Consider the following 25323-nt stretch of genomic DNA (forward strand, 5'->3'; position numbering starts at 1 on the left):
AGGCATGTGACTTGTGATCATCTTCAATAGATATTTGTATCATGGGAATAACACATGTGAAACCCAGACAGAATAACTCCTTCCAGTCATCCTAAGAGGAATTACTCTTAACAGTCATCCACTTTTCTCAGAAAGGCTATGAAGTTACTATCTATGGATTTACAGACAATTCAAGAAAATAAGAAGCTCAGAAATGAATATTACTGGCTAAATGTTATATGCAGAGTACATCATGAGAAACGCTGGACTGGAAGAAACACAAGCTGGAATCAAGATTGCCGGGAGAAATATCAATAACCTCAGATATGCAGATGACACCACCCTCATGGCAGAAAGTGAAGAGGAGCTAAAAAGCCTCTTGATGAAAGTGAAAGAGGAGAGTGAAAAAGTTGGCTTAAAGCTCAACATTCAGAAAATGAAGATCATGGCATCTGGTCCCATCACTTCATGGGAAATAGATGGGGAAACAGTAGAAACCGTGTCAGACTTTATTTTTGGGGGCTCCAAAATCACTGCAGATGGTGACTGCAGCCATAAAATTAAAAGACGCTTACTCCTTGGAAGAAAAGTTATGACCAACCTAGATAGTATATTCCAAAGAAGAGACATTACTTTGCCGACTAAGGTCCGTCTAGTCAAGGCTATTGTTTTTCCTGTGGTCATGCATGGATGTGAGAGTTGGACTGTGAAGAAGGCTGAGTGCCGAAGAATTGATGCTTTTGAACTGTGGTGTTGGAGAAGACTCTTGAGGGTCCCTTGGACTGCAAGGAGATCCAACCAGTCCATTCTGAAGGAGATCAGCCCTGGGATTTCTTTGGAAGGAATGATGCTAAAGCTGAAACTCCAGTACCTGGCCTCATGGGAAGAGTTGACTCATTGGAAAAGACTCTGATGCTGGGAGGGATTGGGGGCAGGAGGAGAAGGGACAACTGAGGATGAGATGGCTGGATGGCATCACGGACTCGATGGACATGAGTCTGAGTGAACTCCGGGAGATGGTGATGGACAGGGAGGCCTGGCGTGCTGTGATTCATGGGGTCGCAAAGAGTCAGACACGACTGAGTGAATGAACTGAACTGAACTGAAATATATGTTGAAAAATTTGGGATTTTAAGTTTGTGTTATAATTTCTGAAAGAGTTTACAAAACTTCTGGACTTGTTTCTGAGCACAGCTTGTCTGACCTTAAATTTGGCCACTTCATTCAACAAAACCAAGTGGTTGATGATTATGTTTTCTAAATTGACTGGACAATCTAGCTAAACAACATATTGTACATTCAGACATTGTCCAACATATATATACATATATATATATGTGTGTGTGTATAAAATGGGGAGAGCCAAATTCTTTCCTATGCAAAGGTCTCTGTGTTAGGTTTCTCCAGAAAAAAAGAACCAATAAGATGGATAGATAGGTAGACAAATTTATTTATATGCTTAGTTTATTTATTTAATTTATTATAAGAAATTGGCAGTAAAATATGAACACTGAAATCACTGAAGTTCTTTTAATAGATGGAACTTTTGGACTGTTAGCTCAACTTTCTGGAAATGAATCTCTACTACTATGCCAGAAAACAAGGAAATGCCTTTCAAAAAATTGATGATAAGGGTATCTTAAGGGGACACAGGAGCTCCCAATGGTCAAAGGTAGAACAGTGTGAGCAACCAAAAAAAAAAAAAACAAACCCTTTTTAAAGTAACAACAACAAAAAATAAATAAAATATGATCCAGATCTTACCATCTTCCTGCTTTACCATCATCAGCAGATGGACCTCACTCACCCTCTAGTTCAGCAAATCTCATCATTGTTGCAACGGGTCTTTGGCAGATCTAGGCTCCACATTCCTAAATGACATGATTCAACAGAACAAGGAAAGAGGCAGCAGTAAAACAAAAAATACAAATAAAATTTTCAAATAAAAAAGCAGCACTATATTATAATCCAAAAAAATATAAATATCCATAAGTCTATATTAATATAAGCAAATGACTGAAAAATAAATAACTAGGGGGGAAGATCCAAATCTCCCATGCAGAAGAATGCAAATAATTTAGGTAGATACACTACTGTCAAGAAAATGGAACATTAACTCCCCACTCCACACAAGTGTTGGTCTGTTCATAGTGACTTCCTCCCAAAGGTACAGTGTAGAAAGAGGGTAAAAAAGTAGCTTGACAGTGTGAAAGTTCACAAACACCACCTCAGTCAGGTGATCAAGGTCAACAGTGATAAATCATCCTAATAGTATATATTCTTGATGTCACGTGGTGGAAATGGCACTTTACTTCTGTGTCTTCTTCCCCAAAACCCATAATCCCAGTCTAAGCATGAGAAAAACATCTGACAAATCCTTACTGGGGGCATTTCACAAAATGCATGATCACTACTCCTCAAAACTGTCCAAGTGACAGGGAAAATGAGAAACCATCACCACCACTAGGAGCTGAAAGAGATGTCACAACTAAACGCATTGTGGCATCCTAGATGGGCTCCTGGAACAGAAAAAGAACATTAGGCAAAAACTAAAGAAGTCTGAAAAAAGTACAGACTTTAGTTAATAATGTGTGTCAATACCAGCTGAGCCATTAGGGAAGAAAATATAAATCACTATTGTCATATTACTATAAGATGTAATAATAGGAGAAACTAGGTGTGAGGTATATGAGAACTCTCTGTAATAACTTCACAGCTTTTCTGTAAATCTGAAACTGTTCTAAAATATTTAATCTCTACAACCCTTCAAACTTGTCTGAAGCTTACTTTCTTCATAACTCTGGCTCCATATTACCTAAGCCAGCTTGCTTTCTATCACAGATTCATGCTCACACACACACACACATACATACTGACTGTGATTTCAGAGACATTAGTCCTCGTTACCATATTTCTCATTCTCCTGCCCCTCTTGAAGTTTGATATAGTTCTATCACTTGCCCTGTCCAATAAAATGTGAGAGGAAGTAAAATGCATCGCATTCAGGCACAAGATGTAATAGCTATTGCTAAATTCACTACATTCCCTTCCCCTGTCACATGGATTGTAGAAACAAGGATAGAGAGAGATAGAACTTCTATAACTTGGGTCTCTGAGTGACTACAATGAATAGAACTCCCTACCACCCTGCACTGGGAGAGAAATAAACTTTGATGTATTTAACCAAGGAGAACTTGAGAGTGTTTGTCATCACAGCATAGCTTGATCATCCTAGCAGATACACATATGTGCACATTATTTATCACTTGATAACACAGTGACTCCAAAAAGTCCCAGCAGAAAGTCAATCCCTTATAATCTGCAAAAATACTGAGTCACTGTGCTGCACACCTGGACCTAATACAATATTGTGAATCAACTATACTTGAAAAAGCAGAAGGAAGGAAGGAAGAAACAAAAGGGAGAATAAGAGACAAAGAGAGGAGCAGGAGGAAGGAAGAAGTAGAAAAAAAGTCTTTTGGAGAAGATGAATATGTTCATGGCACAGATTTTGGTGGTGGCTTCACTGATATACAATTATCTCCAAACTCATCAAATTGTATACATTGTTGAGTTATCTACTCATCGTGTCCGACTCTGTGCGACCCCATGGACTGCAGCCTGCCAGGCTCCTCTGTCCATAGGATTCTCCAGGCAAGAACACTGGAGTGGGTTGCCATTTCCTCCTCTAGGTGATCTTCCTGACCTAGAGATCAAACCCACATCTCTTCATTAGGGGGCAGATTCTTTCCCACTGGCACCACCTGGAAAGCAGCTTTTTGCATTGTAAACATCAGTAAAGTGGTTCATAACAAAATGACTTAATTTAATGAAACAAAAGAATGCTTCCAAATACAACTGATACTTGGTATACAAAAGTTTTCGTGTTGCAAACTTCTTAGAGAATTACAAGCTTCTATGGAGAATCCCAGGGATGGGGGAGCCTGGTAGGGGGCCGTCTATGGGGTTGCACAGAGTCGGACCCGACTGAAGCGACTTAGCAGCAGCAGTAGAGGAAAAGAATAGTGTCTTGTTCTCCAGTTTATCTCCCATATCTGGTGTACACCATACACTACATGTGAAACTTTGTCACCAAATAGTTTTAGGGTTAGATTTCCTGGTTCCCCTGGTGGCTCAGATGATAAAGAATCTGCCTGCAATGCAGAAGACCCGGATTCAGTCCCTGGGTGGGGAAAATTCTGTGGAGAAGGGAATGGCAACCCACTTCAGTATTCTTGCCTAGAGGATTCAATGGACAGAGAAGCCTGGCAGGCTACAGTCCATGGGGTCACAAAGAGTCAGGCACAACTTAGTGACTAACACTTTCACTTCAATCAATACATTTGAAAATATTTTTAAAAAGTAAAAAGAAGCTTCATTCCTTATGGGAAGCATATTTACCACAATGTGTTTATTTTAGGGGAGTAAAACAAGAATATTAGGCAGAATTAGAATAGGAACTGGAATGAGTCTTTTATATCATTGGCTTATTGCCAATTTAGAATTTTAAACTTTTTTAGTAATTCTCTTCCATTGTAACTATGGAGACTTATCTTCAATTATGAATAGGGAAATCATTCCTAATGTAATTGGTACTGGTTTGGGAGGTAGTTTTAGGGTTAAATTCCCTGCATCTGGAGATAATTTGAGAGCTTGCTTTCTTTTCAAACTGCCCTTAAAATTGGTTCTTTTTTGCTTAATGAGAAAGGACAAGTAGAGTGGCTAATATTTTTTCAAGAGAAAATAAATGTTTCACAAAAAGAAAAAAACTTGAAAACACATTCTGCAATAAAGCATTGGGAAGATTCCTTTTTTTAATGACATAATTTTAAGAGGAAAACAATCTTTTATGATCCTTATAAATAGGTTGGTTAGATATTCCTTCCACACTGATGTACATTAAAAAACATAAAAAGCATTCTAGAGAAATAGACTAATGATCCTCTTGAGGAGGTATAAAACTGCCATAATGCACTTGATAGTGTGATACTCTGGGGTATCAAGAAAGGATAATTCCTTCATTTCCCCTTTCAGCTCAGTTTATGCAGGAAGCATTAGAATTTTAGAACTTCAAGGCCCTTAACCAGATGCCAGTCATGGCCATATGTTTCCACCTTCAATGACATTCTCTGGCACCAAGTTCCAAAATCAAAATTTGTTTTATTTAAAATATATTTGCCAATTTAGAGGCATCAACATGCTTCTTTTTATTCACTAAGCACACAGACATCACTGGGCCTGAGAGTTTAACCATTGTCATGGAAACTGCACTGTCATAAGTAGAATTTAGGTTCTGCCATATAATTTTCTAAAAGATTATTTTACTTAAAGATTTACATTTTTATGAAAATAGCCCATCCTAAAGGACAAATCAAAAGGAGCTTCAGCATATGATAGATTTGCCAGAAAATTATATTTTTAAAATATATACATATTATATTTTATTTATTACATATATAATATTATAAGTATATAATTTTGCTTAGCTCAGTAAACTTCATATGTGATAAGTCTTACAGAGTATTTTGGTTGCCTCCCCAACAGTAGATTCATCACCTAATATTTATTTTGAAATAGTGGAAGAAGCCTTGAAATTGCTTGCTTATCACACATACCAGCTCTACCATATCATCATGACTGATAATGGATAAAGTTTGGAAATGCAATAGAAAATCCTACCTAAGGAAGAAGTTGGAAGACTTACAAGGGGTCGCATAAGGAACTGATACCTTTTAAAGATATGCATTGTTCATTACAGCTGTACAGAAGCATATATAATACAAATAAATTTTAATAGGGTCATAAAGATAAGTAAATTGTGCTTTGGTGGTAGGAGTGTTAGAATATGATTTTTAATGCTCTAAGTTAACCACTAATAAGGATTCTTAAGGATATGTTGATCAACAAGGGTAATAGAAGCAAAACGTTAAAAACATAAGCAGAATATTTAAAAATTTATTTATCAATACAATTTATTTTCCTTAGCACTTTAAACTCTTTAAAATAACCAAATGGCATTTTTTTTTCTCCACGAAAATCCATTTAAAATCAAATGTATAATACCTAAAAAGCCCATTCAGCTCATCTCTTCTCTCTACGGTCAGGTATACTTTAAATTGTTGGGGTCTTGGTGCTACAGTCAGGTTTATAACTTGCAACAACACATTTCTGCTTATTACTTACAGGAAAATCATTTCCACAATGACTCACTGATGCTTCTCCCTCTAATCATCTTTTCTGCAGCATCTAGGCACAGGATGCATAGTGTCCTCTCCTCAGATGCCATCAGAATGACAATGAGTGAGCAACATGAGCAGATAAAGTCACAGTCAGAGGCTATGTGATTGCCTCAGAGACCACAGAGAAGATGCTGAAGGCATCCTCACAAGTGGACACAAGAGGACTTCCAGGTAGCAGAGAAAGTTACAAAGCAAATGTGGTTCATCAAGAATACAGGGGTCTGTGGAGGAGGAATTATAAATGAAGAAATTCACTGGCTGTGGACTTCGGATACCTTGCTTCTGAGGTTTTCATTAAGCAAAGCACAACCTATGCGCGTCTTAGAGATTCCTGTAGAATGAGGAAGAAAATATCTTTCTATTCACTGTTTAATTTACTGATGTTACCTGAACCCTGTCAGGTATTTTAATGTTTTAAGGAAAAAAGGAGTACTTTGGACAGTTTACTGAGATGAAATTTATAGTTGGCAAAATGTAATGTGTTTAAATACTTTAAGACTGTGATGGTTAATTTTGTTAACCTGAGTTGGCTGCAGAATGCCCAGATATTTGGTCAAACTTAAATCTGCTTGTGTGACAGCTTTTGAATGAGATTAGCATTTGAATTAGCAGACTGACTGAAGCAGATAGCCCTCCTCAATGTGGTGGGCTTCACCCAATCAACTGAAGGTATGAATAGGATAGAAACACTGACCCTCTCCTTGAGTAACAAACTTCTTCCTACCTACAGATTTTGAACTAGAACATTGGCTTTTTTCTTACCTTTAAACTCAAAATGAAACATCAGAATTTCCTGGGTCTCAAGTCTCCAGCCTTGTGAATGGAATTACCCCATTGGCTCTCATGAGCTTGCCAACTGCAGATCTTGGGACTTACCAGCCTCCATAAGGTTCTTACTTTCTAAGAGAGATAGGAGGATAAAAAATGCCTGTCAAATAGGTTGATCATTTAAAACTGCCACTGATTGAAGTGCAGTGGACAACAAAAATTCTTTTTCTAGAGGAGACTACAGGTCCCAAATGGGAAAAGATTGACATTGCAGAAAGAGCTAGGTTGGCTAGGATGGCTATTTCTACCCTTACAGAGGTCATCTTCTAGAAGTAGTATTTGTCGGAATAGCCATCAAATATTCTCCCATGGATTAGAATGCTTTCAGGAAAATGGAAACTGAACTATAGTAAGATGTTGAATACCCTGATTACTTTTTTTTCTAATATAGCATGGTATTTTTTGATTTAGCTTCTGTGTGGGGTGCTTCAGTCTTGCAATTTAATATACTATGCATAATAATGGTAATAACTTTTATATTTCCTCTGAAGGGCTGATGCTTTTAAAAAGTCATTCCGCCATTTTTGTCATATGATATTAGCTAAGTATGATCGCTTGCCCTCTCTGTTACAGGAAACTAATTGCTAAAGCTGTTTATATAAACGCAAGCCTCTTTATCAAGCATGCACTTCAGTTGTCATTTGCTTCTGTTGCTGTAGCATGGACTGCTACTGTCAGCTTGGGTCATAAAGCCTTTGAATAACTGGTAAATAGTAATCACTACCAATTTGGGATAGATGTTTTAATTGTCTTTTCAGGCCTAGAGAGCTCTGACTTGCTCTCCATCTGCCAGCGTATCTCCTTAGGCATGGGAATATCACTGCTCTTGGAATATATGATTTCTCATGCAAAAATATTAGAAGTATACAAAGGGGCATGAGATAAAGTGATTTCTATTTTAATGGCAATAAAGGACATGGAACGGAAACAGTGAAGGAATGGTCAAAACAATGGGGATTCTTGTTTACAGGCAAAATTGTACAGAACTGCTTCGCACTGGAGAGTGCTCTTGGAATTGAATGAGAAGACACAAGAGTTAGGAATAGATTCTTAGGTGTGCAAGTAAACATTTCTGGAGAGATTTATTCATCTACTTGTGCTATAGAAATTGGAGAGAATGTGGCAGAACATACACTATCAGTTGGTTTCTTCCATAGCTGAATCCCACCGCATTAGGAGCCTTGGAAATACAATGACATTTTAAATTGGTTGCTAAGTTCTGTTCACCGCCAGCACAGGGAACAAAGGTTTGAGCCAAACATGTTCTTGGCGGCTGATGCTGCCATGTGAGAGCCGACGCTTTCCACACCAGATGAAAGTTCTCTGTGACCACCTGTGCCATATACCATCACCAGTGCTTCTGCTCTAGACCCTTTGGCCACTACAAAAGCCCTCTTTACTACGACTGGAATTCAAAAGACTTGAAAGGCCTCCAGGAGGCACTGTAGAGAGGCTGTAGTTAGAATTAAATACCTTTTAGTCGAGGAGAACCAGTTTCACACTGGTCTCTGAACTTGGAAATCTTAGCAATTTCCCCCCAGGAGATGTGGTGTTGAAATCAGATTGCTGAAGCTGTGTTACATGAATGAGAGCTTAAAAAAAGATTAAAGAAGTTTAAGGCAAAGTTCAGATATATCTTTACTATCTTCCTCCGCACATTGACACAAAGGATTAAATACAGTTTAACAGAAAAGTGAAAAAATGATTTTAATAGAATATGGTCAGAATTTGGGAACTCAAGATCGTTATCTATATTCCTGAAAGTAGAATATTCTCACAGAAAATCGAGAAGTCATTGAAGTTGTCTTCATCTATAATGACATTCAGAAAAATTCTTATTTATTTTGACCTGAGAGAAGGAAAAAAACTCTCCTCAGAAGCAACATTTTGTTTCATATTTTTCCTGATTCACAATCACACCTGATTTATTGTTAGCATCTATTGGTGGCTGAGGTTGTTAAAGACCCTGAGCTGGCCTTGTAGTATCTTTTATAATAAACACAAACTTTCTATAAAATAAATATTTCTAACTGATACTAGTATACCCGAGTTAAAAAAAATCTACTGATGGTAAAATCTTTAATAATTTATATATGTATGATCCAGAATTTAGATGAATTTGCTCTCTTGGTACTTACTTCTTAAAATTAAATTAGCACCAAGATGACACTTTAAGACATTGTACTTTGACGGTACTTGGAAGGTCTCCCAAGTGCCTAATTTGAAGAGCCCCATGAGATTCTGAGAAATATACTTTTTGAGTACTTCAACTTGTAGTAGTGTCTTTTCAGTACTCAATTAGCATAATTTGACACAATTATAGGTATAAACATTTTATAGGCATTTGGTAGCAGGAGTGTCAAAAAAGTGTTGATCTTCATCCACTTATATTGGCAATGTTCACTTGGTTCTAGCATGACACTTGAAAGAGCATTGAAATATGCTCCCTACTATTAATAAAATTCAAAGCATATTTCATCTTGACACCATATCACAAATTTGACACTATGGTTCCTCTCAGTGGAATTTTGAGTCATGGAGACATCCCCTTGCTACATCCCCATCTCAACTAGATGATAATTTGATTCAGACTATTTCAATACATGCCAGTATGTATATCTCCCCTGCAAAAATGAAGGCATACTCAGAGAGGAAAGGAGGTATAACTGACAGGTCAACATCATTTTTGTGAAGTGGTACCTTAGTGGTTTAACAAAGTACTTAAATACAACTTACTTTTTCCAGTTCTCCTTTTCTCATGCCTTATCAACAGGACAATCAAGAGTATAAAACTGCATGAAACAAATTGTTTTTAATTGTCTTAAAATTTCTATTTTAATAAATTGTGTTGAAAAATTTCAATCATGGCAGAGATAATTTAAGCAGTTATAATGCCTTTTCAAATCAAATAGCATGAGGATTTATTGAAACAGGCAACTTCTTACGAGCGTTTGGTTTGATTTGCTGTTTTATAAATAGTCCAATATTTTTTAAATGTGTGTACTTAAAAACAGTGAGTGATAAATATAAGAAGTATGGGAGGAAAAAGTTCAATGATTAGGAAAAAGGTGATAAAAATGATGAGATGACATTTCTTCAGCTCCATTTTCTCTCATTGTTAATCATTTCAAGTTTTCTAGAGTTGAGATAAAGTCCATTTGACTTGGCCCTGTTTTACCTGCGATTTATCAGCTCTGGTTAATATATATGGCTAATAAAAATAAACTGATTCATCTTAATGCTACTGAAAATAGAAAACAAGCTCCATCTCAGTTAATATTGCTTTCGGTCGATGTAATTTAACTAGTCATTCTTATTTTTTAATGGTTGCTTTTGATATTTGTAGTTATTTTTAGAAATTAGTTTTTAGAGACATAGTATCTTAAATCTCCTCTATATAATCAAATTTTGCCAGAGCTCAGTGTTTTTTTCTTAATTTTAAATTTATATCACTCAGTTTGAGATTTAGAATGAAAGCATTATCATAGGGGTTGCTTTTATTTAGTTCCTCTAAAAGTAGGAGGGATAAAATGAAATGAATAAAATTCCTTCATGCCAATAGATATGTATAGTTTTTGAAGTACTTTGATATCAATTGATATCTACAATAACATAAATAAAGCAGTTCTTAGAGTCAGTATTAATAAAAATATTTTTCAATAATTAGAAACTGAATAAAATACCCTTGTAATTCTGACCACATCATTGAATTATATTACACATTTTATATACCTCCTAAGGTCAAAATAATCAGCCCCATTTTGCAGATGAAGAAATAGAGGCTTGTAGTAGTTAGGTAATTTGATCAAGGTCCAGACAGGGTGAGTGTCAGAGTTTCAATTTGAACCCAAGTCTCTCTGATTCCAGAGTTTAAGATTTAACCCTCTACCCCAGCCTGTTGTTTTGAGATCAGTTCATCCAACTTGCAGGTTTTTTCAAGCCTTTATCTTTAAGAGCAGTTTTATGTTTACAAGAGAAATGAAAGTGCAGAGATTTCCCGTATAGAAGGAAGATTTCCTCTTCCTCCACACATGCATCATCTTCCCCAGGATCAGTATCACTCACAAGATGTTTTTTACCAAGGATGAAACCACACTGACACATTATCATCACCCAAAGTCCACAATTTACCTTGGGACCCACTCTTGGCTTTGTACTTTCTATGGGTTTGGGCAAATGTATAAAAATCCCATGGAAGGAGGAGCCCGGTGGGCTGCAGTCCATGGGGTCGCTAGGAGTCGGACATGACTGAGTGACTTCCCTTTCACTTTTCACTTTCATGCATTGGAGAAGGAAATGGCAACCCACTCCAGTGTTCTTGCCTGGACGATCCCAGGGACGGCAGAGGCTGGTGGGCTGCTGTCTATGGGGTTGCACAGAGTCGGACACGACTGAAGCGACTTAGCAGCAGCAGCAGCATAATAGCATGTATTCATCATTATAACATCATACAGATTATTTTCACTGTCTAAAATTTGTCTGTATTCTATGTCTTCATCCCTCTCTCATTTCCTCTGGAAACCACTGAATGTTTTATTGTCTTCATGGTTTTGCCTTTTCCTGAAGGTAGTATCATTTGAGTCATATGGTATGTATCCCTTTCAGATTGCCTTCTTTTACTTAGTGATATGCATTTCAGTTTCCTGTATATCTTTTTATGGCTTAAGAGCTCATTTCTTTTTAGCACTAAGTAATATTCCACTGTGGTTAGACCACAGTTTATCCCTTTATCTACTGAAGGGCATCTTTGTTGCTTCCAAGTTTTGGCAATTATAAACAAAGCTACTATAAATAGACATGTGCATTTTTGTGTGGACATAAGTTTTTCACTCTTTTGGATAAAAACCAAGGAGTGTGACTGTTGGATTCTAAGGTTATGTTCAGTTTTGTGAGAGATTGCTAAATTGTCTTCTAAAATTGGTGTAGCATTTTGCATTCTCACCAGCAATACATGAGTTCCTATTCCTTCACATCTGCATCAGTATTTGTTGTTGTCAGTATTCTGGAATTTGGCCATTCTAATGGATAGGTAACTGTTTCATTTTTTTAGATTGAGTCCCAGGGGAGCAAAATGTTTGGGACTCAATTTCTGAGCCATAAATTAGAAAAGCTAGAGTTCAGTCACTGGTGTTAGATATCTGATGGTGCTGGATTTCCACGGCTACACTGCTCTCTCAATTGTACAACTCTATACATGGATCACTGCATGGGTGAAGCAGTTACTTAACTCAAACGTGTTTGATAATTAATGGCAGCTAGAGGTGATTTCTTACCTCTGCTTGATGAATGAGATATTTCAGAGCTGACAGTACTATAGATTTATTCTCTGGCTCATGGGATTTGAGCTTGCCATGATCACTCGGCTATATGGATCAAATCATACTTTCTAAATGCTATTCTCCCTTGATGTGCTATCCCTTTACCTACACTGATCAATGGGCTTCTGGTTATAAAGACAGGATTGGAAATGGCTGCTTTGATTTCTCTTGATGATTTCAAAAGCATTAAAGGATACCACCCCTTTTGTGGGACCCTGGGCTAAGGGTGAGGGATGGTGCACATTATGATAGCTAGCCAAGGCCAGTCCTGACCTTTCTTTGCTGTTTCTTGAATGAGATTTTGAAGTAGACAGAGACAAAGCAGGAAGAACCGACTGTAGAACAATATAGCTTTTCACAATGATGACACACTTCAGGAAGATCACAGGGAAGCTGACCCTGAGGGATGAATAGCAACAATGATCTTTTAAGAATGAGAGATGACAAATGCAGAGAATGAAGGAGAGGAGGACAGTAAAATGGGAAGAGATGCCACCATGATCAGTTAATTGAGGTCCTCCTATATTTAACTAAGATGGAAATTTTCCTGTCTCTGTTTTTTTCTTTTTGAAAAAAAAAAAAAAATATGTGCACAACAGTATAAAACCGGCTCTAGGGTATTAGTTGCCTCATAATGAGCCCATTCTCAAATGGATTAGGATGATTTTTGCCACTAAAAAATTGGTATGGGCTTAGTTGCTCAGTTGTGTACAACTCTTTGCGACTCCACGGACTCTGTCCTGGGATTTCCTAGGCAAACTACTGGAGTGTGTTGCCATTGACTTCTTCTGGGATCTTCCCAATCCAGGGATCGAAACCAGGTCTCCCACACTGTAGGAGGATTCTTTACTGTCTGAGCCAGCAGGGAAACCCAAAAGTTGGTATATCAATGACTAAAGCAGATGGTGGATAGGAATTATTTCCCTGGAGAAGGAAATGGCAACCCATTCCAGTATTCTTCCCTGGAGCATCCCATGAACCCAGGAGCCTGGCAGGCTACAGCGCAGGGGGATGGCAAAGAGTCGGACACTACCGATCGACTAAGCAGCAGCAGCAGCTGATTTAATTAGAATTCCTTTTAAAATTCTGATTTAAAAAATGGCATTTTTTCCCAGTGAAAATGAACATTTGCCCATACCCTATTTTTAAAAACATATCATGTTAGATTTATAGGCTCTCTGAAAATTATCTCTGAACTCCTGTCTCCTGCTAAAGAATTCTTGGTTTAGGCAGTCACGCCAGACTTCATAAGGAGAGTAGAGAAAGTATGAGAAGACGAGTGAGTTTTAAATAAGTAGAAAGATTTAATGTGAAGAATATAGAAAGTCTTAGATAATACTGGTGAAATAGAATGGATGACTGAGCTAAGAGACTTTTTCCCCCAGCTCTCAGCTTCCCCTTTTTGCCACTCCCTAATGAGTCAGTCACCTTGGTATATATTTGTGCCTTCACCACCTACTCTTTCCTTTTCTTTCCTTATTCACCTCTGAAGATCGAAACTCTGCTAGGAACTAGCACTCAGACTGGAAATGCCCTGGGAGCCTAATAGCTACTTATGTCAGTTGTGGCAATAAAATGGTTACAGCAACCCAAGTTTCTGGGGAATGTGTACCTAGAGTTAACTGAGCAGCCCATCTTTTAGGCCAGTGTTTCTCAACTTTAATGTGCTGTGTCTCCCTGGGGATCCTGGTGAAATGAAGATTCTTGTTCTTTAGGTCTGGGGTGAGTTGGGGTCTACATTTCTAACAAGATCCCAGGTGATTTTGCTGCTGCAGCTTCATGGGCCACACAATGAACAGTGATGCTATGCTTTTCTTAAGAAGCTAGCAGAATTATCCTCAGCATTGTGGGGGGATTTTTTTTTTCAAGCCTGTGTCAAATCTAAGTTTACTCTCTCAGAAAATGCAATATGAGCCCATAAAAGAAGATTTTGAGTTAGGAAAGAGAGACATTAAATGTTTGAAAAACCTAAATTTTCCAGAAAATTAAAAATCAACTTTTTGATCTAATTAAATGGAAGCTGGTGTATGTGTAACTACATCTCCTGTGGCACAGCCTGGGAAATAATAATACAGATACCTGTCCACTTTCACCATAAATGTCAGTTAGAAATAACCAGAGAAAGCTTCCTTTACTTGCATAATAATACATCATATGCTGACAGGTGGTTGCATAAGGAGGCTTAACTTATTTTATAATGGAATGAAACCTAGTAATTATCAAATTGTTGCATTTGATTGGCTTGAATGCACATTTGCTTTCATATTTTAACATAGCTGAAATTAGGATGTGTGTTATTCTCAATGGAGATGTATGATTGGTATTAGCCAGGTAGCAGTTGTAGGGAAAGTGTCATTGTATGTGCAGGCATGAGCTTAATTTTTATTCTCGCTGGCAAGGCTGGACAATGGTAACTTTTTGACATATCAGTCAAAAACCATCAAGACTATTTGAGAAGGGAATAAGAGAGCAGAGTGTGTGTCAGCAGCTAGAAAGAAACGAACGGGGACAATTTGCAGAAGGGCTGCATCACCAGTGCTCTTGATAGCATAGGGGTTGATACTGTCAGTGAAAGTGAAAATGTTAGCTGCTCAGTCATGACCCACACTTTGCAACCCCATGGACTGTAGCCTGCCAGGCTCCTCTGTCCAAGGGATTCATCACACAAGAATGCTACAGTAGTTTGCCATTTCCTTCTCCAGGGGATCTTGCTGACCCAGGGATTGAACCTGGGTCTCCTGCATTACAGGCAGATTCTTTGTCAGCTGAACCACCAGAGAAGCTGACTCTGAAATGATATGTAGTTCAGGAAAGTTGAATTATACATGTGCAACAGTTTTTAAGCTACTATTAAAATATATTTTGCTTATATTTTCCTTTTATCATATGAACAAGAATAAGGCATGATAAAAATGAACCTGCAAATTAAGTATACAATTTATTTATAAAATAAAGACTTTTAAATATAAAATAGTAAGTAAGCATTGCGTTCCAGTTTGATTGCCAGAATTTTGTTTGGTTTCCTAGTTGTACATTTTACAACTTATGGCAAATTGATTTGATGAATTACTGCAACTTAAAAATTACATGTTAGAGTAATAAATTTATCCCCCAACCTCAGATATGCAACTGATACCACCTTAATGGCAGAGATCGAAGAGGAACTAAAGAGCCTCTTGATGAAAGTGAAAGAAGAAAGAGAAAAAGCTGGCTTAAAACTTACTATTAAAAAAACAAAAATCATTTCATCTGGTCCCATCACTTCATAGCAAATAGGTGGGGGAAAAGTGGAAACAGTAGCAGACTTTATTTTCTTGAGCTCTAAAATCACTGTAGACAGTGACTGTAACCATGAAATTAAAAGATGCTTTGACACAAATTACATCTCCAAAAAAAATTTCAAATGCAATTTTTGCCTCTATTCTTCTGTCCATAATTAAAAGTATTTGTGTCCCTTCCTTGATTGATAACTAAGTGTAGTGTACCAAAAAATTCAAGAAGGAAAGCCATTGAAAGTCTGTTTAATTCTATTTGAATGTCTCTTTGCAGAAGAGAAAACAAAGTGGCTTATTTTTCTTTGGTGCTATGATGGTTCCATTTATTTAGAAATTTTATTATTTATAAATTTTTCACCAGCCAGACTGCTATTCCTTGGAAACCCATTACCTTGCTTCTACTATTCCAAGTATTAGAAGCCTTTGCCTATTTAAATAAAAAGGAATACAAAAGCAAAAGGCAGAAAATATTTAAAGAAGGTATCTCATGACTCTCTGAGTTACTTCTCTTGGAAATATAAACTCTGGAGGATTGAAAATGACTTTTCATGTTGTCCCCAACTCTTACCTTGTCACTTTCAAATGGCTTTTTTTCTGTCACCTGAGGTTCACAGAAAATATGCCTGCATATGTTTATTGTAGCAGTTAATAGCTTGAGCTCTAGAATCACATTTCTTGTGTGTCAATACTAGATCCACTAATGATGTGACTGTGGGCAAATTAATCAATGTCTCCAAACTTCAATCTCTCCCTTTACAAAAATCAATTTAACCAGAATATATCTCCTTCTGATTAAAGCTCATATTTAGGTAGCTAATGTAACACACTTAACTCAGCATCTGGTTCCATATTAGCGCCTGATGTTTGTTATTTGTTGTAGTCATCTTTTACATATGAAGCAATGAACAGATTCAAATATGTAATCAAGGCAGAGTTTTCAGTGAACCACATGGTACAGTGTGTTGTGGATGTCAGAAGTGAGAAATTGCAGTAATAGGACTAATGGGTTACATTTGCAGTAAATCCAATGTGATGTCCAAAGGGCCAGATATGGTGGGTGGGAAGTACAAAAAGGGGAAAAAAATGAAATGAAGAATTGATGGAAAGGGCTTGTTAATGATCAGATGAGAGTATCAAAGGGAAGAGTCATTTCTGAGTAATGGACTCAAGGATGATGTGGGGAAGTTAGGAAGAGAAATGGGTATAGGAAGAAGGAGGCATCCAAATAGAAATGCCCAGTCCAGAGAAGAGGAAGGGCTGAGCTGAAATCCTTGAAAGATCTGGTCTTTTGTATGAATAAACAGAGAACCTAATCTGTGAAAACCCAGTGGCTTTTGAAAAGGACATAGCCTTATGGAACCTCAGTTTCCTCTTCTATGAACGTGATGTTGAATGATCATTATGGGCTACCTTCCAAGTGAAAATGGATGTACAAAGTGAATTTAAGGATGAATGTTGAAGTGAGACTTAAAGTATAAAGGTATGTGTCATATTATTCTTTACCTCATTTCTTTTTTTAAATTAATTTGTTTATATTTGGTTGCACTGGGTATTCATTGCTGTGCACAGACTTTCTCTAGTTCCAGTGAGTGGGGGTTACTCTTCGGTGTGGTGTGTGGGCTTCTCCTTTCCATGGTTTCTCTTGTTTCAGAGCATGAGCTCCAGTAGTTGCAGCTCACAGGCTCTAGAGCATAGGCTCGATAGTGGTGGTGCATGAATTTAGTTGCTCCGTGGCGTGTTGAATCTTCCCAGACTAGGGATCTAACCCGTGTGCCCTACACTGGCTGGTGAATTCCTATCCACTGAGCCACCAGGGAAGCCACCTCTTTTTTTTTTTTTAATCTAAAATTTGTGTTCTAGATGTTTGAAATGTATAATATATTATTGGAAAAACCAGACAGCATGTTCAAAAGGCAAAAACCTTATCTGGTTTACTCTACAGTGCTCTCAGATTTGATGCAGGGCATATAGATATAACTGAAGAAATGGATAAACAATAAACCTATAGTCCAACAGCCTAAGGGTTTTACATGACATATATAATAATATAGAAAATAAGATTAACTTCAAAGGAAAACTCTACAAGGGGATTTTTAATCTGTACCAGAAACATAAACCGAAGGTGTAAAAATACATGAAAGCTTTACAATTTATATGTGTGTATAAACTCTTCTCAATGACATAAAAGATGATTCAGCATGTAAATCTAGATTGCAAGCACAGACTCCAATTGTGCTCACCTAATTGTCCATTATGTACACAACTTACTGATTTGCACGCTCAGCTAGACAGACTTAAATATTATCTGGATGTCACTTAAATATCCATGATTTGTGAATTTAGAGCTGTTCAGAATAAAAGTTTTTACTTCTCTAGCAGACATATCACTTTATCCTGTAACAAAGTGCCCACAGCTTATAGTTATTTCTTTTCAAGTTTCTTCTGCCTTTAATTCTATAAAGAAAAATTTGTCAATTTTTATCTACTAAGAGTAAAATTTATTTTATTTTGCTGATAATGGGTGTGGTAATTCATATTAAATCATTATATTTCACAGGCTATTGAGTTTGAAGTAGCCTTTGAACTCAACCACACTTTAAGTATATGTTTTACTCTTTAATATTTTAATTTATAGCATTTCATCTCTCTGCAGTAGGAAATTTAAAGCTTTAAGGAATAGTTTCATGTTAAAGATTGGATTTGAAAATTTATACCCCTTCTCCAGTTTTCATTATTAACTGTTTATTGGTATCTGATATCTTTTTTGGTTCTGAGGCCACATAGGGCATTGTTGGCAGAAAACTTTGAAGAGGTGTGTGCTGGAATGAACTTATAATTAGTTGTGTGATAAATAGAAAAACTCTTGAAATAGGTATAAATTAAAGTGTTTTCTGTAGAGATATATATAAGAAGAGTTATCCTCCGTGTTGTTTTTTTTTTTTCCTGTATCTTTTTTCGGTGCCAGCCTGAAGTATTTCTTTGGAGTTATTTATGCTTACCCAAAGTAGATACTGGCAGCATAGTGGTCAAGTGTCAGTCCTAGATTTTGGAGTTTGGGGTCAAAGTTAACGGTTTTTCCAGTAGCTATGTACTGATGTGAGATTTGGACTTTAAAGAAGGCTGAGTGCTGAAAAATTGATGCCTTTGAATTGTGGTCCTGGAGAAGACTCTTGAGAGTCCCTTGGATTTCAAAAAGATCAAACCAGTCAATCCTAAGACAAATCAGCCCTGAATATTCTTTGGAAGGACTGATGCTGAAGCTCTACAACTTTGGCCATTTGATGCAAAGTGTCAACTCATTGGAAAAGACCCTGATTTGGGAAAGATTGAAGGCAAAAGAAGAAGGAGATGGCAGAGGATGATATGATTAGATAGCATCGCTGACTCAATGTACATGAATCTGAGCAAACTCTGTCAAGTAGAGGACACAGGAGCCTGGCGTGCTGCAGTCCATGGAGGTACAAAGAGTCAGACATGGCTTAGTGACTGAACAACAAGCTGGAGTGCATTGGACACACTTTATAATCCATGTTAGAGTAAAGGTTTTAAGAAAAGAAAATTTTTTGGAAACAACAATCCCCCGATAGGTGTCTAACATTTATGACAAAATATATATGAAGCACCTGGACATAGCAAATCATTTTTAGAGTCACTATTTCTTCCCATATATGTCTGTGCTTCTTCAGAATTTTTATGGCTCAAATGGAACTTTTTATTCAAAAGCAAACCTATTATGAGTCCCTTTTTCATGGCTTTTATTGGGAAAGTCTTAAAAACTTTCAAAAACTCTTAGAAATGAATGTTTTGAAAATACTCATGTGCATGCACTTACAGAAGAACAAGTTCTGGTCCATTTTTACAAGACTATTTATCAGGGGTTTTCCGTGAAATTCATATTTTAAATCTTACAATAATCAGCAAGAAGGGTATTATTATCATTCCCATTTTATTGATGAGAAAATTAAGACTTAGAGAGGTCAAATATCTTTTCCAGAGTCAGGGAATTAAGATTGTACATTCTGGGATAAGACATTATACAAACTCTGGATTTATTTATTTATTTATTTTGCATTGCATGAAGGTGCTTTTTTAGGTGCATTAAAGAAAAAAACACATTTAATTAAAAAATGACAACTATGCACTCCCAGTTTCTGATAACTCTAGGTAAAACATATTGATCCAAGATACTATGAAATAGGAATCAAATGAGGCACATGTGAAAACAATTCATCAATATTGAGAATGTAAACATTTTCCTGAAGAGGGAAAAACCCACTTTTTCAAAAATTTAACTATTTCCTTTTAATCATGCTGGATTTTTCTTCTTTAGTTTTCTCTTTCCACTTGCTGAAATGTTATTAAGCTGAATATCACTCAAATAAATAAATAAGCCTATTTGTTTCCATTAACTTGCCAACATGTGAAAAGGCTAAGAAATTGATTTACTTTCAGGATTCAATTTAGAGGTAATTCTTCCAGATCTAGTGCAGCTTTTGATCCTTCTAGTCTCTCTCTAACTATCAAGTCAATAATATCTGTTTTGTTTTTCTGCCCTGGAAATTCCTTCATAGTCAGCTTCAGTGACATATACTAGATATGTTCCTACTATTTGTTTTACCAAAAATATTGTAGGTGAAAAGGAAAACAGAAGATATAATGATAAGAAATTGTCCATTTTCGTTAGACTGCTCTACCTGGCTTTTAGAAAAATGGAAAAAATATAGAAGAGTCAATAGCAAAATCTTTCAAGGTAAGTTTGCTTATCCAAAAAGCAATAATAAAAACAATATACATATGTACATATTTAACAGAGACATAAATGAAGAGAGAATGGGAGGGAGAGAGAGAGAGGAGAGAAAGCATAAGATGAAGACCTATGTACCAGAAGCTAGACTTTATTTGTAGATGTGCCTTTTCCTTTATTACTGATTTATATGTGGGGCATCATAGTGAAAAACTCCACCTGTGCTTGCAAATGAACTGCTTCAGCAATATAATCTCATATATCTATTTTATTTGATGTGTGAGTCAAAAAAACATCTTATCCATTGGAGTAATTTTTTGCTGCCTTACCACAGATGTTATAAGACTCAGTCAAAAGATGACATCTTTTAAAATTTGAAAACATCAACCCTGCCAATTTACTCATTAGTATTAACAAGATTGAATCATACCAGAATTCAACTCAGCAGCCATTTATTTATTGTTGCTATAAAAAACACGTGGCACTGCAGAAAATGTAAGACTTCTGAACACAAAAATAGCAAAAATAACAATAACTCCTGGGAATCTATTATGTGCCAGGACTTTACCAGCATATAAATATAACAACTCTGCACTGAAGAAGTCATTTCACAGGCAAAGGAAAGGAACGCTTAGAGAATTTAAGCCACATTTTTACAATTATATATTTAGAAAACTCCCGAATGAGGGCTTGAGGGTTTATCTGACTGGCTTAAAAGACTTTACTTCTGCTGTACCTAAGATAAAATTATGTATATTAAAATTGATATATAAACATCATATATTTTTAAAAAACATATCCGTATCTTTATCTGAACATAAACATGGCTAGACTTATCTCTATCAATTTCTCTCTTTGTGTCTATATTTTTACCTACCTATATCTCTTTATCTAGGAATTCATGATATTTTACATATGAAATAACTTAAAAAGTTAGTGTATGATATGAACAAGTAAAGTACACTCTGAACTGAGTGGAATGTGAAAAATAGTCAAGAAGGAAAATGATAGAGATTACTGTCTGCAGTTGCCAGGAAAGAAAAGAAAAAACTGTTACTTTCAGTTCAGTTCAGTTCAGTTCAGTCGCTCAGTCGTGTCCGACTCTTTGCGGCCCCCTGAATTGCAGCACGTCAGGCCTCCCTGTCTGTCTGTCACTAACTCCCGGAGTTCACTCAAACTCACGTCCATCAAGTCGGTGATGTCATCCAGCCATCTCATCCTCTGTCATCCCCTTCTCCTCCTGCCCCCAATCCCTCCCAGCATCAGAGTCTTTTCCAATGAGTCAGCTCTTGGCACAAGGTGGCCAAAGTACTGGAGTTTCAGCTTTAGCATCATTCCTTCCAAAGAAATCCCAGAGCTGATCTCCTTCAGAATGGACCGGTTGGATCTCCTTGCAGTCCAAGGGACTCTCAAGAGTCTTCTCCAACACGGCACTTAATTTTATGGGAAAAGTGGAGCCTTCTGAGAATAGGACAGAGAAAGAAAGGAACAGAACATGTATTTATTGAGCACTTACTATGTTTTAAGCATTGGGAGAGGCAATTTTTATTACTGCAGGTAATTTTCTTATTATCCTTACTTTGCAGATAAAGATAATAATACACCAAAGAGCAAAAATAACTAACGTACAACCCAGAGTAGGACTTGGAGTATGGGGAATCAAATATACTGTGATTTCCACATCACCATGAGATCAACAAAATGATGCACCTACGTGAAAGTTGATTTTCCAAAGTAAGATAAACTGGAGGATGAAAAAGACTGGGACTGAGTGGAAGTTTTGAGAGTTTAATAAAGTAAGTCCAGAGCTGAAAAAAAAAAGGAGCCTCAACTAAGGATGAGAAATTTTGATCAGAGAAAAATATAACATGATTTTGTTTTCTCTTCAGCCTATGTGGTTCCTAAGTCTCTCAAATCCTTACAGTTTTCTAGAAGTTCAAATGTCACCTCCAGTCTTTCATTCATTTGATAAGAGTGCATTCATCTAAACTAATCTTTGAAAGTACTTACAAGTGCTTATAGGCTCTCAGATAATTTAAGAGTTCAGAAATAACAGAGGGGGTATACAAAATTTACTGATTGTGAGATGGGCCAAGCTGATAAATTAGAAGTCAGTGCCATTAGGTTGGAGATTTCTTAACCTGCTGAATTATGTTTTGGTTGCAGAGACAGAGGTCCTAATATTTTAAAACAAGTTTACATGTATTGATTCAATGGAATTATGCTGAAGGGTCTTGAGAGTGCTTGAAAAATGAGATTGCTGAGAAGTTTTCAGTGATTTTGCTATTAAGGAATTCTGGAGACTAGGAATTTGCAAACTAGAGATAAGCAAATGTCATTCTAAGCTGTGAAACAGCGAAGAAATATTTTGCAAACTGGAAAATGGCAAGCTTTATTGATCTCTGGGAAGACTGGAATGAACTAGAGAAGGGTGGTTTTATACTTCGTTAAGAGGAAGTGATGGTCATTAGGACACAGCATGGACTCACTAAGATCAAAGCATGTGAGAATAATGCATTTTATTTTTGGAAGGCATTGATTTTCTGGTACAACAGCCCAATGTGGTGACATTTCTCTAGGCATCCATCTAGTTGTGTGATTATTTCACATCTGCCCTGTCTCCAGATATGCAGTATCTTAGGCCCACTTCTCACTCTTACTTGATAACTTATTTCTTTTGTTCACTGAGAAAATAGAAGCTGTTACAGGGAACTTCCACGTGCTTCTTCCACCAAAGCTCTCCTTCTCCCTACATGTGGGCTCACACAGTCTTCCTTTCCTCTTCTCCTAGGAGTGAGACTGTCCTGCTCCATTTCAAGTCCAGCTCCTCCCCAGGTGCACTGCGTTCCATTTCCTTTTTCTTATTCAAGGCAGCACACCAGCAATTGTTCTTTCATTCTCTGATGATATAAACTTCTTTTCTATAGGATCATACCTGTCAACACACAGATGTGTTCCAGTATTTCTCACCTTAGAAAACAAATGAAACCAGAAATTAATCAAATAAAACCTTCTCTTGTCTGTGAATCTACTTCCAATGATTACTTCATTTATTCCCTTTAGACCAAAATTCCTTGAAAGAGTCACCTATATTTTGTCTCTAATTTGCTTCTTCATGTTATCTCTCGAACCCACTGCTTTTAGGTTTTGGTAGCCACTCTCCAGTGGAACTGCTCTTGTATTATCAATACTGTTGCCTAGAGGTTTTGATCTAATTCATCTAGGATAAGAGCTGGGACTTGTGTTGTTGTTGTTGTTGTTTAACAAGCTGTCCAAATGGTTATGAAGTGCTGCCAGGACCAAGAACTAGCCCAGATCTCCCAAGTAAGGATAAAAACCTTCGCGTGCTTACTCCATCATATGCTGGCTCCTGAGAGGGCCTGCCTTGGATACTTGGCTTCTCTTTTTGGCAGTTCCCTAGATAAAATAGAGTGATTATTTTGAATTATTTTCAGTAAGAGTTACTTCAGAGGTCCTTTAAATAGAAAGCTTGCAATACATTTCAAAAATAAGATTATGATTTACCAAAAAATTAATTCATGAATTTTCTGAAACAAAGCTATTGTATTAGACTAGGTCCATATTTATTTCTCAGTCTTTTGCAGATGCTTGTTCACCTTCATAGACTAATAATCAAAAGAATATGGTACATAAGCAAGTCATTATAATAACTTTATTTTGTCTTGTGCGAAGCATCTTCTCTCAAGCAATTTAAAGTGTTTTACATCTTTGTAGGACAATACTTGACATGTATTTTTGAATTGAAATATTTGCCTAGACTACTAAAAATTCATAGATGCCCTTAAGCTGAGAGTTCTTTTGCTTGTGTGCACAAAAACCTTTGAGGAGTTAAGTGTTATGTATTGAAAATGTAATAGTGGGCGAATTTTCTATCAATCAATCTCTGGATATGACATCTACTTCTACAGTGCTTATCACCCTATCATCTAGCTGCTACATATTTTCTCAATATATACGGTTTGTAAATACTTTTCTCCATATTTATGGCACATAATGATTTTTGATATTTATTTGTTCCTGTTTCTCTTTTGAGAAAGATCAAGATAACATCAGTGCACAGTAATGGAAGGAATGAGTGAAATAGTTGACTTTTCAACATTTCATAAAAAACTTTGAAGATCAAATCAGCAGTTGTATAATCTGAGAAGTCCTACAGGCAATCACAAGGAGTGAGAAGAGCCCAGAACTGTTGCTAGACTGGATTTCCAGTTCCAAATTGGCCACTAATTAGCCATGTGACCTTGGATCAATCTCTCCCTGTTCCAGGCTTTAATTTCTTCAACTTTAAAGGAGTTTAACGTTTAGGTTACTCCCAAATGCTTAGGATTGTCTAAAGCTTTTTATAGCTGTACCCAGGAAAATAGTAATCTATTCTTTAATAAGGATTTTATTGTTTAATAAAAGAATGGGACTAATGCTATATTAGCTGTGACTAAAGCCTGTTTTAGTGACTGCTAAAATAAATTAATTTGGTAATTTTTCTTTTTGAAAAGTGTCAGCAAAATTAGATCTGTCTTTGAGCACAAATACAAGAGTCAAAAGAATAGTAAATGCAATTTCAATTTCATTCATCTCCTTTCAGTGACTAGAGACAAAGTTGGAATGCTTCCAGAAGACCGAAGTAAACAGAGAAGAAATTTTGGAAGATTGAATCAGAGCCAGAATAAACTAGGATTTCTGTGTAGGACAGATATTGTAAAGGGATACAAAAATGGTTCAGGGAGATACATTTTAATCTGTCACAAGGCCAAATTGTTTTAATTAAAAATTTTAAAATTAGGAAATTAATTTGTATCAATATTAATGTGTGTGAGAGAATAACAAGTATATACAGAAAGGACATTTGATTAATGACACTTTTTTTTTTTACCGACAGTATCAATACCTGTTGTCACTTAAGTGGAAAAAAAATTGAATTA

The sequence above is a fragment of the Ovis aries genome, chromosome 1 (genome assembly GCF_016772045.2).
Source record: "Ovis aries strain OAR_USU_Benz2616 breed Rambouillet chromosome 1, ARS-UI_Ramb_v3.0, whole genome shotgun sequence".
Classification (NCBI taxonomy): domain Eukaryota; kingdom Metazoa; phylum Chordata; class Mammalia; order Artiodactyla; family Bovidae; genus Ovis; species Ovis aries.